General features: G+C 38.7%; 1 protein-coding gene across 1 annotated transcript in view; it reads left to right on the top strand.

The window, feature by feature from the left end:
• The first annotated feature begins 904 nt into the window (after window positions 1–904).
• Window positions 905–12,522, top strand: part of DISP1 (dispatched RND transporter family member 1) — an 81,214-nt gene continuing 69,596 nt past the window's right edge. The window contains 1 exon segment of the mRNA XM_070734362.1: window positions 905–993. The gene's annotated coding sequence lies outside the window, so the exon portion shown is untranslated.

Raw genomic sequence — 12,522 nt, 5'->3', positions numbered from 1 at the left:
TTGTCTTTGGTGCATATGCTCCCAGTGTACCTAAAAGAAAACATAAATGGCAGCAAAGAGTAAAAAGTTTCCTGTATTTCTTTGCTACGGTCCGGCAACTTTCCAGATTTCTGTAGCCCTACCTAAACTTGCATACGATGCTTTTCCTTATCGCCCATCAGCGCCTGGTAATTCTTAACCACTGGCCTCCTCCCCGTTCAGCCTCCCTCCCGCGCAACTACAGCATCAACAGCGCACGCTATCGCCACCCAGCGGAAGCCGACTGAAAGCGAAGCCCTTCCCACAAACATAAAACAGCATTCTAAGGAGGTGCCATTATCCCTGGAAGTGAGAGGGGGGGAGAAAAAGAAAGAAAATTAAGCGGCGGGGAAAACAAAAACCGCCTTCTTCGGTCAATGGCGGTAAAACACGGAAAAAAGACAATTCTATAATTTTTGGGTGTGATCGGTTTTGTTTTTAAAGAGTCCTAGAAAGAGCGGCGGGATACAGGCGAGTCCGTGTCCCCTTCTCGCTCTCCAGTTGGGCTAGTCGCTCAGTTTTGGAACGTTGATCCTTTACCCCGGAACGAGTCCCGAACCAGAGGCGCAAAGAACTGTTTCGGAGGGCTTTATTTACTCTGTAGGCGGTGGGCAGACTTGTAGCTGTGGACGCGGCTTGCTTTGGGCACCTATTTTCCGTCTCCAGGACATCGCCACCTTAGATCCTTCCTTAGAGCATAGCCCAGATACGGTGCTTATTTACGGTGCCTGGAAAGCAGCTTCATCCCAGGAGTAGTTTTGCACCACCACGCTATTTGCCCAAGCCACAACCTTATGTCTATGTCAGTGTACACCCTCCCCCCTTGCTAATAATCGTCTTTTTAAAAATAATAAATATTTGCTTTGGCTTAGATGCTAGTGAGCAAGCAAGGGACACACTTCTGGCTTTAGTTTTTATGATTGCGAAGAAGTGCAGCTTTCGACAGGCATCGAATTGTAATCTCTAGCAGTCAAGGTAAGTGATGGCAGGGTTCTTAAAAAGTGCCCTTTTAACACTACTTTTGAATAGTAAAATGCTCGCAAGTATTAGAAAGGGGGTTGATCTCTAAACACGTTGCATGTGCGAGTCTTTGAATATTGAGGTTTTCCTTGGTGTCTGAATGTGGGATCTCTTTTTCACTATCTTAGATATATTTTACTATGAGTATATCCTCTATAACCTTCATTATGTATTTTACTATGTGTATACCCACTAAAACCCTCATTGTGTATTGGACAAAATCAATCAATAAAATAAAATAAATCGTGCATCGACTCACTTTCTAAATAGTTGCTGGGATATGATTAATAAGTTGTCTTGCCTGTCTCTTTGTCTTGTGAGCTTACCGGCTGGATTTACACAGGAATTTATTGAAGGAATTACATTTTGTTGTTGTTTGCATAACAGGCTGAATCAAAAGCTCTGCTATGCAAGCAGCATAACCCCACGTTGTGAATTAGTGTCCATAGTTTGCTTTTTTATATATATGTGTATATAAACACAAATGATTTGTTTAATAAATCTAGTTAAATCACAGTTTGCAATTATCCTCTTAATCCAGGATAATCCACAAATGATTTGTTTAATAAATCTAGTTAAATCACAGTTTGCAAATATCCTCTTAATCCAGGATATTAGTTAGTGGTGCCAGTGAAACAGACATTATTAGAAAAATCAGGCCACTTTTATATTGGTCCACAGAAAATGGAGGAAAATAGGTAGATCAAAACGAGGTTCAATTATAATTATAATTATAAATTTAATCTATTAATAACATCCCTATCCCTATCATCCTGTATAGAATTTTGTGAAGCTCTTGTTTAAAGTGTAGAAGCTGTGCAATCAAACAAGGAATGAAGACTGCACTCCCTTGGTAGTGGTTTGTTAATATCCTTTTAGATGTGAATAGAGGAAAAGGATTGATTGACTTTCCTATATTGTGAAAATGCATCCATGCTGCAATTGCTAAAATAATTTACCCACTTTTGTGGATTCTGCATATTTTGGATTATGTAATGTCTATAAGAACATGCATGTTAAAGATGAAAAGCAGTATAGTTCAACCACTGGAATTCTGGATTAGATAAGGCTGTCTGGAGGAAATTGACATCTTGTTTTTTTTCTATGGTTTCTTGATTTTCTGGCTTTTTTCCCTGGTTATGTAGAGACGTAATATATTTTAGTCTTAGTTTGTTTTTTTTTTTTAAAAGTGGAATATACCAGTACATTTTTTTCTTTTAATGAACAATAGAGGCATGATATATTGAACATGAATTCCCATGTCAGATGCGCTTACCTTGTCAACTACCAGAACACCACTGGAAATAATTGTTGAATGCATGGGGGATATATATATATAAAGTCCTGCTCAAAAATGGTTGCAGTCAGCAATTTGATTATGAAATCACTATGTGAAAAAGAGAGCCAGTTTGGTTTAGTACTTATGGCACCAGGCTAGAAACTCAGAGAGAATGAGTTCTGGTCACGCCTTAGGTACAAAGCCAGCTGGGTAACCTTGGGCCAGTCCCTCTCTTTTGGCCCTGGGAAGTAGGCAATGGTAGACTATTTATAATAAACCCTGCCAAGAAAACTTCAGAGGCTTGTCCAGCCAATGACCTGGCATCAAGACTGACTCTAAGAGCAGAAGAGAGGAAGAATGCTGGAGGGAAACAGTTCTACTAAAATAATATACACAGATAGCTCTTGAATTACGAGCCCAATAGATCCCTTAATTTCTGTTGCCAGTTAAGTGAATTTGGCCCCATTTTAGAACCTTTCTTGCCACAGTTCCTAAGTGAATCACTGCAGTTGTAAAATTGGTAATGTGGTTGTTAAGTGAATCCCCATTGACTTTGCTTGTCAGAAGCTCACAAAAGGTGATCCAATGACCCTGGGACCTTGCAATTATTATTATTGTTATTATTTATTAGATTTGTATGCCGCCCCTCTCCGCAGACTCGGGGCGGCTCACAGCAGTGATAAAACAGTATACAATGGCAAATCTAATATTAAGTCTAAAATAACAATTTTACATTAAAAACCTAAAATAACTCTTATATAAAAACATACACACAAACATTCCGTACATAAAACTACATAGGCAAGGGGAGATGTCTCAGTTCCCCCATGCCTGACGGCAGAGGTGGATTTTAAGAAGTTTACGAAAGGCAAGGAGGGTGGGGGCAGTCCTGATCTCTGAGGGGAGCTGGTTCCAGGGAGTCGGGGCTGCCACAGAGAAGGCTCTTCCCCTAGGTCCCACCAAACGACATTGCTTAGTCGACGGGACTCGGAGAAGGCCAACTCTGTGTCGTAAATACTAATCTGTTGCCAAGCATCTGAACTTTGATCACATGACCAATGGGTTGCTGCAATGAGGTGACGTGAAGAAACATCATAAGTCACATTTTTCAGTGCTGTTGTAACTGAATGATCACTGAATAAACTGTTGTAAGTGGAGGACCTCCTGCACTTTTAACACAAAGTCTTTCCACTGCATTGAAAGCAACTATAGACCCTTGTGCTGCCTTCCACAAAATAACTGAGCTGGCTCAGATCCCTTAAACCCCAATTTCTTACATATTTTAATAGTTGCATCTTTGTGGACCTTGTGATTTAGTGTATTTCTCTTTTTGCAGGAACTCTTGTCTTCTCTCACTTTACTGCTTCTGGGCTTCACATTCCACTGAATTCCAGTTCTACTTCAAAATTACTGCTGAGATGGATGTCCGCACACACACACACACAAACATTGGTGCTTGTTTCCTACTAAATAGTTTTAAAAATGTAGTCTTTGCAGTTTTGGAATGAGGTATTCACGAAGCAGACTGCTGTCTTCCCCATAACTTGTTCCTGCTTGCTTTCTAATGTGTTGTATTGGCTTGAGGCATGCCTGTGCATAATGAGTGCTTCTTCATCCAAAAGTGTTCTTAAAATATAGGTTTTCACATTGGCACAAATTCATATCTGAATACTGTTTTGCCCCTAGAGCATTTATGGCTCCAAAGTTATCCCCCTCCCTCCGCTTCAAGCACTACATTAAAATGTCTGTGATTTACTACTGATAGCCTTCTGGAGTATCTGTTCTCAGAGTGACTAGCAAAATGCAAAGAAAGCTGTTTCAGATCAGTTGGCTCTTTTTAAAAGAAAGCTATTAAAAGGGGAACCTTAAGCAGAACTTCTTTGTATAGTTTTGATGACAGTACAGTAATCATTTTTCCTGAAGCTGAATTGCCTGCAGAAGAGCTTATTTCTCTCCCCTCCTTCTGGGTACTCCCAAATCTCCTTGAGATCAGATTTGACTCAGGAAGCTGGGTGAAATCCATCTCATGTTGGATACTACCCGTAGTCTTTTGGTTCAGATGACAAGTTCACTATTTTTTTGTATTGTCTCTCAGATATACAGTGGTATCTCTATACTGGTCTTTCCTCGTCTCCCACCATAGTCACAATGAAGCCAAGCGCTGTACTGTATATACTTTTGTCATCTTAGCTTTTGGGAGACTTAGATTGGTCTCATTATCTCCGTCTCTGTCCTCCTTTCTTTTCATCCTGGTTAAATATTTTTCCATGGTGTCTCTTAAGGGTTTGTTATATGCACTTCATATCTCCTACTCTGTGCTGTGTGTTATTGTTCGGTGCAAAAGCCCCCTACTCCCTATGGCAAAAAACTCATAGTCCCCGGAGTCACGCGCCCCCCCCCGACCCCCCTTCTCCTCTATTTGAGAAACACTGCCCTAGGGGGATGTTGTTGTTGCTCTTCTTATTCCAAGGAAATGAATATACTTTACCCTCCTTTTTTATTGTGACCTTTATGAAGATCTCTGAAAATATATCAGATTATTCTTTTACCACATTTTTCTCAATGCAACTAGTCCTCACTTAGCAAACACAACCTTATTTATTTATTTATTTATTTATTTACTTACTTACTTACTTACTTATTTATTAGATTTGTATACCGCCCCTCTCCATTCTTACTTCCTCTAGCATGAGGAAGGATTTTGCACAACATTCTGATCCGCCCTATCCAATTGATATCTAGCAATCAGTTAGTGGTTATTAACTAGAAAATTTCATGACCAAAGCAGGCTTATCACTACAGTACGTATTTACAAAAGAGATGAATACTGAAAGTGATATACAAATAGCTTTAAGAAAAAAAGGTTAGGAACAATAAGATTAATAAGATCAAGCATAGGAATTATAGAAACAAATATTTATAAGGATAAGTTCAATGGCATTTAGTTTTCTAAGAAAATGCCATATCCCGTCAATTGCCAATACTCATCATCAGGATGAAAAGTCTCTCCCGGGTGCATCGTGCATACATTGTGTCATCACCAAAAAATCTGTTTAAAAGATCATCTTCCATACAAATGTGACCTGATTTTAAATCATGGAAAAGGGGTACCCCTGCTTTCTCAGAAATGTTAAGTGGCAGTCAAGGAAAAGGACTTTTGAGAGGTTGTATTCAATATTTCAGTGGAAAAGACAGGCTTTAATTTTTTTTCTGTGCCACTCACCTATCAAATGAGATACACATGCTAATCTAAATTTAAAAGTGAATTTGAGAAATTGCAATAATGTTAAAGGCAGAACACTCAGAATATGTTCTGTTTGAAAAAAAATCATTAGAGCACTTTTCTTTCTGCAATGCTCTTGGATTCTTCTATGCTCAATTGAAGCAAATCAAGTTCCCTACAGATCAGATGACACTGTGATTGGACGCTTGCCATTTTTAAAAGTTCCCACCGTCCCCCATTGCAATCTTGGATTTTCCCTCAAATAGAAAAAAAAAAATTCAATTCAGGCTTCTGCAAATGTGGTAATGTTTCACTGCTTTATGGGAAGTCTGTGTGACCGGAGGGCATATATAACAAGTTATATATGAACTTGTCCTGCCTTCTAGCCCCATGGGTTCCTGCTTTGATAGACTAATTAACAGTGTAAATGCAGAAATGCAGCCATGCCAAGATAGGGAAAATATATGACTCCATGGCACTAACATATTTATCTATTTTTTAATGAGAGTCAATACAGTTTATGTTTTAGGAGAATGATGATTTTTTTTTAAATTGACTACTGGTAACTGAGTACTATTGGTGAAATCCAATTTTTTTTTAACTGTCGTTTATGTGGGCGTTGCAGGAGAAGGATACTGCAAAATCTCCATTCCCACCCCACTCCCACGTCGCTACAGAGCACTGCACACCAAGACAATTAGACACACAAACGTTTTTTCTTGAACGCCATCACTCTAGTAAACAAATAATTCCCCCAAGACTGTCAAACTATTTACTAAGTCTGCACTTCTATTTCTACTAGTTTTTTCTCATCATTCCTATCACCCTTTTCCTCCCACTTAGGACTGTATGACTGTAACTTGTTGCTTGTATCCTAAGATTTTTATTAATCTTGATTGTTTCTTCATTGCTTATTGGACCCCTATGACAAGCATTAAGTGTTGTACCACATGATTCTTGACAAATCTATATTTTCTTTTATGTGCACTGAGAGCATCTGCACCAAGACAAATTCCTTGTGTGTCCAATCACACTTGGCCAATAAATAATTCTATTCTATTCCATTCCATTCCATTCCATTCTATTCTCCCAGCCAGAGTTGGTATTTGCTGGTTCTCCGGATTACTCAAAATTTCCACTACTGGTTCTCCAGAACCTGTCAGAACCTGCTGGATTTCACCCCTGCTGAATACAAATTTTCCTCAGCATGGTCTGGAAAGATAAATTGAGACAGGCTGTTGTTTTACAACACATTTGTATGCTTGCAAATCTACAGAACTTGCAGAAAATGCTAATGTTGGAATCAGAGACTTGGGTGATAGCAACATAGATTGCTGGGAAGCAGCAGTAGCAGGAGTTGACCGACACATGGATTAGGTGCTTACATTGGGTTATGGATCAAGTGAAAGGTCTCCGGTTAACTAAGACATTTCATGGCACTTTTATCTTTTGCTGTTTATTACTTTACTGCAAGTTTGCTCATCAGACTAAATGCATTTGATTGCACCTCGTCCAGTTTAAAAGAAACATTTAAAGATTTTTGAATTTAAGATGCCAACAAAGGGACAGACATAAAAACAACAACAGTAAAAGACAAAAGGCCTGTGCAATATTTAAACATGGCTGGGATTTAAACATGCCTGGGATAAACTTATATCCATCCTAAGATAAAATACAGGAAATAGTATGATGGACCATGACTTTTTTTCCTGCCGTCAATCTTCTATGTTTCTATGTTTCTAATATTTTTAAGGTTCCCCATTTGAACAACCTTTAGTTACTAACTCCAGCTGAATTCAATTCTGTAGATTTTACTGTCCAATAAATTTCCCTCTGTGCGGCATATATGTTTGTATATCTGCCAGAAGCCATGCTCCCCAAAAGAGAAGGGCCGGGTCAGAAAAATGTCCTAGTGCAAGGCAGAGCACTATGGGCTTGGGAAAGCTCAGATGGTTGTTTTAGAGGCTGTACGTAGCCACTTCAGCCCCTAGTAACTAGGAATGGCCTTTGGAGTAGCTGGACAAGGCTTCCAAAAAATGTATCTGCTTTAACGCTTCCAAAGATTACCTTCCCTCTCACAATTCACAACGTTAAATATTTAGTTAGAAGGGGCAACGTTATTTCTACATGCACTTTTTTTTTTCATAGGGTTTATTTATTTATTTATTTATTCATTCATTCATTCAATTTTTTTTAACGCCACCCTTCTCCTTAGACTCAGGGCGGCTTACAACATGTTAGCAATAGCACTTTTTAACAGAGCCATCATATTGCCCCCACAATCCGGGTCCTCATTTTACCCCATCTCGGAAGGATGGAAGGCTGAGTCAACCTTGAGCCGGTGATGAGATTTGAACCGCTGACTTGCAGATCTAGCAGTCAGCTTTAGTGGCCTGCAGTACTGCACTCTACCCACTGCGCCACCTTGGCTGTTAGGGGGAAGGATTGTTCTTGTTATTTCTTCTTCTTTTTTGTAATTAATAATGTTTTCTGATGATCCTTGTGATGGGATGCTTGTATCTCTTGGGAGCTGTTTAAAATTATTTAATTGTTTAATTCATGTTTAAAATTACCTTTTAAACATGAATTTCCTGTACGCAGATTTGATTGTTTACAACAGCTGTCACTGTCAGTACAATTGAAACATTTTTAACACTGGTCGGAAACAGGTGGACCCATTCTGAAAGTTTTAAGCTATGGCAACAGAAATTGTAAAAGATACCATCACATTTTGTTGAGAATGTGGTTTTGATATAAGCTTAGTTCGGATTATATTTCTTTTTTCACCAGAAGAAATACAAGCTTTGTACAAACTTATTGGTGTATAAATAATGATAATTTAAATTGAATTTATTTCTGGGCAGACATGTAAGATTTTAAAATGGTTATTTGGAAATGTTTTATTAATTTTACTTTGTTATTGAAATGACCTGCAGTTACAGGCAATAAAAACGACACTGAAAATAAATAACTGTCCTAAGTTTTATATTATGTGACTGAAGCAATTTCAATTAGGGTCTTAAATATTTCTCTCTGCATTAAATTTTGTCTGCAGTTAGTCTATCTCTGGATAGCGTAATGCTGGCTATATATTCATCTGAGTAAATGGAAGTTTATTCAGACTTTTCTCTTTTAAGTGAAATCCCTTAAGCATTACACAAGCTAAAACAAATTCCACCATTTGGTTTTCATTAGCTCTGTAACTGAAACGAAAACATATTTAATCCTGGAGCATTTTGAAGTTAATACGCAACTTTGCTGGGGAGGTATTTAACAGTGATATCAGTTGCAAGCCAGTTACATGCCAGTGCTTCAAAACTGTCACTAAGCAAGATGTTAAATTACCTTTAATGTGCACAAGATTACAATGCATGGTAGGAGCATAAAGAGATTTCAGTGAGGTGAGAGATAGGTTTGATCCGTGAAGCAAACGCTTTAAAAAGTGCTATCAATGAAATGCAAGCTGATTTGTTAAACTACCTATCTCCAACGTGGTGGCCTTTGGAAATTTTTGAATCAGCTTATAGAAGTTCGTACTAGCCTAGCTAATGAAAACAATTTTTTGCCTTGTATTTTGATTTTTATTTATTTTATTTATTTATTACTTAGATTTGTATGCCGCCCCTCTCCGAAGACTCGGGGCGGCTCACAACATGTAAAAACAAATCATAAGCAATCAGACAAATTTAAAATATTTAAATATTTAAAAAACCCCATATGCTAACAGTCACACACACAGACATACCATGCATAAATTAAACGTGCCCAGGGGGAGATGTTTCAGTTCCCCCATGCCTGACGGCAAAGGTGGGTTTTAAGGAGTTTACGGAAGGCAGGAAGAGTAGGGGCAGTTCTAATCTCCGGGGGGAGTTGGTTCCAGAGGGCCGGGGCCGCCACAGAGAAGGCTCTTCCCCTGGGGCCCGCCAACCGACATTGTTTAGTTGACGGGACCCGGAGAAGGCCCACTCTGTGGGACCTAATCGGTCGCTGGGATTCGTGCGGCAGGAGGCGGTCTCGGAGATATTCTGGTCCGATGCCATGAAGGGCTTTAAAGGTCATAACCAACACTTTGAATTGTGACCGGAAATTGATCGGCAACCAATGCAGACTGCGGAGTGATGGTGAAACATGGGCATACCTAGGTAGGCCCATGACTGCTCTCGCAGCTGCATTTTGCACGATCTGAAGTGATCAATTTTGATCAATTCACCCGTCTGATCTGTTTATCTTTTGTGAAAGGCTTTTGAAAACAAAAAATTTACGTTCAAAAGGCGTCATTGCTTCACTAATTAGATTTATGTCCCATCTTCTTCTTAGATTGTTAGACAATTTTCTTCTATCAGTTTGTCTTTATGAACAGGCCATTTTTCCAATTGAAAGTCATCTTGTCAGTGCAACAAGCATGCTTTCAAAATACCAGCATTCTTACCAGCCACGATTGCTCAAGTGAAGGAAAGGTCAAAACACTCCCTTCCTCCAAAACTCTGGTTTCTGTTGCGAATTATTATTTGCAGTCATTTTTCAATCAATCTAATGCATACAAGGTAATGAAAAGAGCTTATTTAGTAAAAACTCTTCAGAAAATGCTTCCTCTAATGAAACCCCTGATGTAGTCATGGGACATGGCGACTGTCAAATCACCACAGCTTGGGAAAAGAGGAACTTAGAGGCAATGTACTAATTATGGTATAATGTGCTAATTATACTGGAAATTAGGGGCACCCCATGCAGAAGTAACTTTCTGGAACAACAACCCAAGCTAATTCAGAACATTGTAATGAGGCGAATAATAAGTTTAAGTTAAATCTGTTCATTAAAGCAATTTTAAAAAAGATGCTTATTTATTTTAAAATGAGGGTGACCACCTTTGCAGAGATACCTTGTGTGAGAAATTCTAGGAAGAATGGTTGTCAAAAATCAGAAGAACTCTGGTAGTACCTTTTCTAACAAGAAATGTTATTAAAAAGCATAAGTTATCATGATCTGAGTATGTCTTCATCAGATGTATCTGTTCTTGGAAAAGGCGCTACCATATCCATGATTTCTTCTATAAGAAAGGGAGTTTAGATCCAGGAGAATTTACAAAAACAATACATGCATATATCTGTATTTTTCACAAATAATGGAGACATAAATTTTCCAAGGAGTTTAAAACTCTGCTGCCTGTTGGAGAGTGTCTCTTAGATTCCATTATTTGTAATGTAATGAATTAAACATATCGATAAACCTGTGACAGTTCAGGCTTAGAAATATTCATTTGCATAAAAACCTCTTGAAACATATGAGATGAATCAGAAATGAGATGAAATATTCTCAATATGAGAATAGAAAAAAGTGCAAGATCAAAACTGGGAACTGACAGTTTATTGCTTCCCATATGTTTGAATTATAGGTTTCCAAATCCCTTACTGTTGGCATGCTGATTATAGTTTACGGCTGTTTTAAGGGACTATGTGGCTTTCTGCTGATCTAGAGAAATGAGGTTTTGATATGAGAGCATGGGATTTTAGTTTGGGACAAAGGATTAAAAACAAAAATAGGAAAAGTAAAGAAAGAGTGTAAATAAGGTAAAATGGACAAGTCATATGAAATAAGCTGTATCCTGGGCTTTGCTAGGAAGTCATTGTTAACCACTGAACTGATAACTATGTTGTATGGAATATCCTTCTGGGTTCAGTTCCAAATAGGGAAAAAGACACTGAAAGACACTGAAAGCATGGGACTACAGTGGTACCTCTACCTACAAATGCCTCTACGTTTTCTAGATAAGAACCGGGTGTTCAAGATTTTTTTGCCTCTTCCCAAGAACCATTTTCCACTTACAAACTGAGCCTCTGAAACTGTAACCAGAAAAGGCAGGGAGAAGCCTCCGTGGGGCCTCTCTAGGAATCTCCTGGGAGGAAACAGGGCCGGAAAAGGTGGGGTGAAGTCTCCATGGGGCCTCTCTAGGAATTTCCTAGGAGGAAACAGGACCTCCACCCTCCCTGTGGTTTTCCCAATCACACATATTATTTGCTTTTACATTGATTCCTATGGGAAAAATTGCTTCTTCTTACAAACTTTTCTACTTAAGAACCTGGTCACGGGACGAATTAAGTTCATAAGTAGAGGTACCACTGTACTTGGAAAGATAGTTTAATGGAGGACAGCAGGACCACATGGTCTGAGGTCCTAGGAAAAGAGGGATCACCTGCCTCAAGGACGTTGAACGAGAGAAGGGAAGAGATGCTGAGAGTTCCTTATTTTATGCCCTCTCTTGGGCCCCACCCCTGGGTGGGGAGGCACCAGCTCCTGTGCAAGAAATGCATTCAATTTGGCTGTCAGGCTCCCATGGGGCCATGCAGGGACAACTCTGTAGGCTGCGTTTTTGAGTTCAGTTTGGCTGAGCCTTGCTGGGTGATGATGTAATAAAAGGGCTTTGGGCAATTCCAAATACGGCTCTGTCTGAAGGAGGTAGATCTTTGTTATGTAGAATAGACTGGTCCAGGATATTAACATTGACAAAAGTGGGGACTACTAAGAGTGAGTCTTTTCTGTCTAAAAGCATGTTTCCAGGGAAATTCTATATAATAGTCTGCCTTTTTAATATTTCCTAGGATATTTCATTTTTGTAGGAGACGGGTAGGTGCTAACTTCCTACAATACTATACTTAACTTCTGAGAAAGATTTGTTTTTACCAAACGTATGCTTGTACAGAATATATAAAGTATATACTCATTATGGAAAAATATTGGGAGGGTGGCCAAATCTATTATAGATATAGTTTCTGAATAATTAATTACCCGATACACTTGCTAAATTGAATTATCTATCTTTTTGGCTTTACTGCTGAGAAGGAAAAAAATCTTCACCTGTTTAGCTTTATGATGCATTACAAGCTATTATATAAGCTGATGATATTGGAGCTTAAACACTTCACGCAAGTTGTAAAAGCCAAAGCTAAAGTGTTTTATATTTATGTTGTGTTATAATTTCAATTGC

The sequence above is a fragment of the Erythrolamprus reginae genome, chromosome 1, assembly GCF_031021105.1.
Source record: "Erythrolamprus reginae isolate rEryReg1 chromosome 1, rEryReg1.hap1, whole genome shotgun sequence".
Lineage (NCBI taxonomy): Eukaryota > Metazoa > Chordata > Lepidosauria > Squamata > Dipsadidae > Erythrolamprus > Erythrolamprus reginae.
The sequence above is the reverse complement of the archived record's forward strand: the minus strand, read 5'-3'. Positions and strand labels throughout refer to the sequence as shown.